Source organism: Tursiops truncatus, chromosome 15, assembly GCF_011762595.2.
Source record: "Tursiops truncatus isolate mTurTru1 chromosome 15, mTurTru1.mat.Y, whole genome shotgun sequence".
Classification (NCBI taxonomy): domain Eukaryota; kingdom Metazoa; phylum Chordata; class Mammalia; order Artiodactyla; family Delphinidae; genus Tursiops; species Tursiops truncatus.
The window spans coordinates 38,456,079-38,463,354 of NC_047048.1; the positions used below are offsets into that span (position 1 = coordinate 38,456,079).

Below are 7,276 nucleotides of genomic sequence, written 5' to 3' on the forward strand. Positions count from 1 at the left end.
TGTAAGCATTTCCCCAAACCATAGGAAAATATCTGTAAGAATTGGGTGGCTTTAATACACATTATCTTTCAAGGTTCTTGTTAAAATAGATTGTTTATCAAAAGACATACAGATGGCCAACAAATATACGAAAAAATGCTCAACATCACTAATTATTAGAGAAATGCAAATCAAAACTAAATGAGGCATCACCTCACACCGGTCAAAATGCACATCATCAAAAAATCTACAAACAATAAATGCTGGAGAGGGTGTGGAGAAAAGGGAACCCTCTCACACTGTTGGTGGGAATGTAAATTGATACAGCCACTATGGAGAACAGTATGGAGGTTCCTTAAAAAGCTAAAAATAGGACTACCATATGACTCAATAATCCCACTCCTGGGCATATACCCAGAGAAAGCCATAATTCAAAAATATACATCACCCCAGTGTTCATTGCTGCACTATTTACAATAGCCAGGACATGGAAGCAACCTAAACGTCCATCAGCAGAGGAATGGATAAAGAAGATTGGTGCATATATACAATGGAATATTAGCCATAAAATAGAACGAAATTGTGCCGTTTACAGAGACGTGAATGGACCTAGAGACTGTCATACAGAGTGAAGTAAGTCAGAAAGAGAAAAACAAATATCATATATTAACACATACATATGGAATAGGTGAACTTATTTGCAAAGCAGAAATAGAGACACAGATGTAGAGAACAAATGTATGGATACCAAGGGGAGAAGCGGGGGCGAGATGGATTGGGAGATTGGGATTGACATATACACATTACTATGTATAAAATAGATAACTACTGAGAACAGATTGTACAGCACAGGGAACTCTACTCAATGCTCTGTGGTGACCTAAATGGGAAGGAAATTCAAGGAATAGGGGATATATGTATACATGTGGCTGATTCACTTTGCTGTACAGCAGAAACTAACACAACATTGTAAAGCAACTATACTCCAATAAAAAGAATTAAAATTTTTTAAAATAAATAAATAAATAATAAATAGAAAAAAAATAAAATGGAAACCTTTTACTTAGGAAAAAAAATCAAATAGATTGCTTATCAATATTTGATATATCATTGTGCCTACAATTTCTGCATGCTTATTTAAATACATATTTCATAGTCACTGGAATATAACTACATGCTTCACTGACATCAGTTCTTCCTGGATCCCACAAGGAGGAAATTTACCTGCTAATGCAATGCATTTGGAGAGAGAGCAGAGAGCCGCAGCCCGGCTTAACATGTGCAGTGCATTCTTACTGCGTCTTCCTTCGGTATCACAGAGCTTATGGATGTGGAGTAAGTGTGGAACAAGAATGATCTGGTATAGCATTATCTTTTAATTGGAGTTTCTATTTCTGTCACTGTTTCATTTGCTCACCATAATAGCTTAAACCATAGCAATTGGCAGAAGCATCGTTGTTGGTTTGGACTGCAGACAAAAGGACACATGCCAAGTGTTTTATTTCCAAAGAGGCTTGGGGAGGAATTCAGGATTTTGCCTAGATTTTGCTTGGGGAACGAATTAGATCCGAAAATAGCTAAGTGCACATTTAAACCAGATTCCTGAGGTGTCTTTGCATCCAACGAGACCTGATGTGTCCTCCCAACTCTCTTCACCTATGCTACGTATTTCTAGCTAAGGTTAATATTTATAACTCGAAAGATGTATTTTCCTGAAAATAATGTATGAGGAAACTTGGAGCCCTTGTGTTTGTTGGGAGCTAATGTCCAAAAACATCAACACATTTGTACATAAAATGTGAGCAGGCAACTTTGTCCTCACATAAAAGATGGCAACATTTCTGGTAATTCCTGTATTTGGAGGCAGTTCACAAATGGAGGGAGAAATGCTGAGTTTAATTCACCTGGAGAATTGTATTTATAGCTGCTGTTCATGGGTCAACATGAGCTATTAAGGAATACTTTCTAAGTACCCTGTCCTTTTTTATTCCAAAAGTTGAGTCCTGTCCTTACCGAGTCAATTGTGCTTGTTCCCAAACTTGTTTATCCACGTTTCTCAATTTTTAAAATCATGCAAGCTATTAAAAACTCATATAAAACAACGAAATGTGACTGAAAAGAGATTTTTAAAAATAAAACTAAGTTGAGTACTTTGGAAAATCTCAGTAAAGATGAATGACTTTAAAAATTGCTCTCAAATTAAAAGTGGCCTCAGTGTGAAATATTGGGGAGAAAATGTCAAAAGCAGAAAGATTCCACACTCAGGTTATGTCCGTCTTGTTGTTCCTGCTGTTGTCATTGTAATTTTATTCTTGTCCCTCTTTAAAGAGATCAAAAATTGGAACTGATAGGTGAATCAGGGCACGGTTTATGCAAGAAACACAAAGCGGTCCTGAGCACTGGCAACTGTTAACTGATCTGTTTGTAGGATTCTTCCTGGATCCTATGTCCAGAGATGCTGATTTAGCTGGTCTAGACCCAGTGAGATATGAGCCTCTGGATTTAAAAAATTTCCCTACCTAATTCTAACATGTAGTCAAGTTTTAGCACTAATGCACCAGAACAGGGATTCTAGAACTTCACCTGCAGATATAATCCGTGGATTGTAAGTCAGTATGTCTGCAGTGGCGCGGCTCCAGCTTCCGCATTTATAGTAAGCTCCTGTGTGATGTTTATGCTACTTGTCCTGAACCACACTTTGAGGGGCCCAGGATTAAAGAACGAGAAATGAGTACCCCGTCTAGCATTGGTTCTCAGCCTTCAGTGCACCTGCAATTACCTGGACTTGTCTCACAGGGATCCCAGTTTGATTTCCAGGTGTTGTCACTGTGCACTCAAGGCCCAGAAGCACCTCTCTGGAAGACAATGTGTTAAAAAAACAACAACAACAACTGCGCACCTGGCAAAGAACATTTATGTTGAGGCACACTGTCTGTGAATTGCTGCTAAAATATGTTGTTTGTTTTCCGTCTTCAGGATGGTTCCACACTGCTCCATCCTCTCCCCTTCACTTATAAAGTCTGCTGATTAAGGGTCCCCTTGAATAGCCCATATCATGACACCAGGACTTGCCCTACACAGTCAATCAATTCTGTAGACTTTGAAAGCATGAACAAACCATTTGATAACAGAACCATGTGTTATTCTTACCCAGATCCTTCAAACTCAGCTCCTGGAGCTGTAGAAATAGCACATGGATTGAGACCAGATGCCGTGCTCTCCAGAAAGCTGGTTTGGTAACAGGTTTCAGCTGTGTGAACGTTCAATTCCCTGGTGAGTTGGGAGGCCTGGAGTGGAGAAGAGTTGGAGGAAGATTAACCCTCTCAAGAGAGGATCTTTGGGAGTGCAAAGAGCAACTTAAATATCTAAATTCCACACCCCAAATTAGGAATGTTGAATGTGATCTCACTCTTGGAATAACTGATTTAGAGCTTATTATCAAGCTTCAAATCAGCAAAGATTTGCACAAATGTGTGATTCATTGTAGCAGATCAAGAGCAGAAGTCTTTCGGACATTAAACATTTGAAAAGAATTTGTTGGACATTTATCATGGATAAGATGGTCGGCTGCTCACGGGAGAAATGCCAAAGAACTAGTGAAAAAAAATGTCAGAATAAACTACGAGTGTGTGGTAGATTGCATTTTCCAAAAATGGCCACATGGGTTTCTTCCCATATGCTCCTCTTGCATGGTGATTTGACACTCCTCTCGTGGAGAGATGGGGTCTATGTCTCTCTCCTTGACTCTGGGTAGGTTCTGTGACTACAACAGAAGTGCTGCTGTGTTTCTTACAAGGTTAGGTCGTAAAAGGTGATATAGCTTTCAGACTTTCTCTTGGGGTACTCCTATTGGAATACAGCTGCCATGCTGTGAGGAAACTCAGAGAATCTCATGAACAGGTCCTGTGGAGGTTCCTGCCAACAGCTAGTTTCCCCATCAGACGGGTGAGTGAGGACACCCCCAGGTCATTGTAGCCCTAGCCATCCAGACACACGTCTCCTTCTATCCTCTTCAGCTAAGATCCCCAACATCCTGGCACAGATACGAGCCATCTCCACTATGCCCTGCCCAAATTTTTGGCCTGCAGAACTCACGGTGTAACAAAAGGGCTGTTTTGTGCCCTACACATTAGGGTGGTTTGTTACTCAGCAATAGATAACCAATAGAGGATGACTGAGTTTTCTATCATTTCTTATGACTATAATATCAAGCTTTCAGGGTAATTAAACCACGAAATCTGAGGCTGTCACATGTAATTTAAGGACATTAGAAATCCAGATGTATAGCTTATAGTTTCTGTAGTAAAATTAAAATAAGTGTGAAATAAAAGATGAAACAAATCTAAACACTAAACACTGTCTAATGCTAACCACACATCATTGAATAGACATGCAAATAATAATGGGCAAAGAAATTGTGAATACCAAACTATAATTCAAGCTCAGTATAGTATAGAACAATAAGGAAAATGCCTGGTTATTTTTTTTAATGACCTACTTAGGAATTAAAAGGCACAGTTATAGCCAAGGCTTAACTTTCAAATGACAAAATACTAATTACATTTTATTTAAGCAAAATGAAGACAGGTAGGTAAACTAATTAGAAATGAAGTTCATTTTTGTATCATTTGTTTATGAATGTAATGTTATTCTATTTATCTGTTTTCTCTTCTAATTAATATGGGAAATGGAAAAAATGAAAGGGACTTGGGAAAATTGGTTTACAGAAATATAAACATATTTCTCTCTCTATATATTAGTTTCTATAAACATATTAGTTTTCTAATACATATATCAGTTTTGTGTGTGGATTTCAGCTCCTTCAAAAATTTAATGAGCTGCTAGCCTCCGAAGTTTCAGAAAACTGCAAAACTAAAGGTGGCTCACAGATATAATGAACATAAAATAACAAAACAGGCCAATCAATGACATCACTACTGTGTTGCCAGGTACCTGCCTTGTGACTGACTCTTTTCTTCTCACAGATCCAGGAGCATGGACCTCAGAGTGAACAGGCTAAAAAGGGATGCTGTGGACACTTTCTCCATCATTCACCTCTCCTTCTAAAGCTCTAGCACTGAGCGGTCCCAGTTCTAAAGAGCAGTCCTGTGTACCCCCATTTATGGTTTTTTAATGTTCAATTAATATTACGGAAACAAATCCTTTCAGCAACTTCTAAATCAATTTTCTAAAATCTGCTTGTCTCAGAATTTACAAACAAAACATACAGCTTTTTGAAGATGCTAATGTTCACAGCCCTTTATGCCACTTTATCACACCTCATGTTCTCAAAGCCCCGGAGCAAAAGGAATTTTTTTTGTTTATTTACATTTCTGGGAAAGAATTCCCACTTGCTTCTGTACCTGATCATTTTTTTGCCAAAATCAAACCTAAAATTTATAGATAATACCTTTTTCCTTCATTAAAATCATGAAATATATTAAAATCCTACCTGCTAAAGAAAAGGAGGGGGAATTTCATGTGGCTCAAGACAAAAGACATTTTTCATAAAATTAATTAAATTAAAACATGAAATCAAAATAAGAATGAAGTTGAATTCCAGCTGCCAGCCAGGGGCCTCCTCTTCCAATAAGTCACCAGACAGACAATAATGTGAACCCTGATGTCCACTGCAATCACCAGTGCCAAGTGTGGTAGTAGGTACACATACCTACCATAAGAAGAAGGTGATATTTAGAACTCTTAAAATTTTTCTTTTCTTTTTTTTTTTTTACTTACAGAATTTTCCTCTCCGACAAGCTGCCTGCCTTAACGGCTTGCTTGTTGGGGATATTTATGGTACTGGAGTGAGTCTTATTTATTTATTTTTTTCTCTTAATTTTGCCTCTAAGACCAGATTCCTATCTCTTTGAATCCCAATAATGTAAATTGTGGATCTGAGTAGATCTAGAGGAATGACAGGAATGAGAAACACTTCTGGGATATTCAGAAGTTGAAGCAGATTTGGTTGATGGAACATTGCCTCCAGTCTTAGCAAGTATGGAGGCTAAAACCTGGAAAAATGGCTAATGAAGGCAAGGTTTGCACCTTGTTTTCAGGAAACAAAAAAGCACCCGCTGTTTATTTCTGCTTCCCCAAATGCAGGTGTTTTGAATCTAAATACAAGGGGGCTGGCATTTCTTCCAAACAAGCTGTGCACTGCAGCTCTTAGAGTCCTAAATCCTCAACACATTTACAGGTAAGTGTCTAGCCTGGACCACACATCAAACACAGCCACTGCTGTCTTTGCTCCAGAGCCATGAGCTTGCGGGATTGTGGCTTCGCTTCTCGTGAGGCTCTGGCTGACAAATGGCAACTATTTAATGGTGTGTTGAAGAGGTGGAAGCCAATGGAAGAGGAGGTTAAAAACTAGAACTCAGCCCTTTCCTGGTAACCCAAAGAATTTCCCCAGTTGCCATTGATGCTGGTTTTTCTTGTGTGTGTGTGTGTTCATACGAATACATATACGCCTCAGCAGATTCCATATATGTTCTTATGCATGTTAATAACAGTGTTTTACTATAGACGGAGTGAGAGAGGGGGCACCGAATTTGAAGTGATGTGCTTATAAAGGATGTCTGTGATTTCCAATCCAGCGAACCACTGGGGAGTGAAGGAACTATGTGGAATTGACATTTCTCAAAAATGAAGCCCGAGAAACTACAAAGGCACACAGTTTCAGCTCTCAGAGTTCCCCGTGGGAAAGAAGGTGGTTAAGAAGGTGGCATCTGGAGTCAGATGGCTTAGGTTCAAATCCCAGCTCCATTGTGTAAGTTCTCTGTGCCTCAGTGTCCCCATCTGCAAAATGGGATTGTTTGGGTAGTCAGTGAGCTAATACCGGTAGGGTGCTGAGAACACTGCCTGGCCTCAAGCTAGAGAACAAGATATGGCAACGCTGAAGGACTGGCCAGGCTACACTAGTTTTCCTTCTACATTGCTGTTCCAAGGAGGCTGTTTCTTCCATTTTTATAACAGAACTTTTAGATTTGTTTTCTGAAATGCAGCTAAGCTTTGTCCCCTTTATTCTCTTCTCACGGCCATTACCCGAGGAGCGAGGGTTTTCCTCAGGCGAAGCTGGTGCAGTAACTTCCCAGGTGGTCTCTGTCTCTGCACACCTGCCGTCCCAGAGCTTCCAGGCTGTCCCAGGTGCTGTTTGCTCAGTGCTGCTTTCACCTCACCACACGCGGTACCCCTGCCCCGCTGCACGCAGCCTAAGACCTCTGCCTGGTTTCCACACCTTCCAATCCAAACTCCTCATGCCACCCCCAGCCCCAAAGCATCCCCACGTGCAGGGCAG

At 39.9% G+C, this 7,276-nt stretch overlaps 1 long non-coding RNA gene across 1 annotated transcript; it reads left to right on the forward strand.

Annotated features, from left to right (window-relative positions):
* Window positions 1–986: 986 nt before the first annotated feature.
* On the forward strand, window positions 987–5,607 carry LOC109548712 (uncharacterized). The gene is made up of 3 exons (XR_002174850.3): window positions 987–1,314; window positions 3,134–3,252; window positions 4,965–5,607. It is a non-coding gene; the product is annotated as an uncharacterized lncRNA (long non-coding RNA).
* Window positions 5,608–7,276: the final 1,669 nt, after the last annotated feature.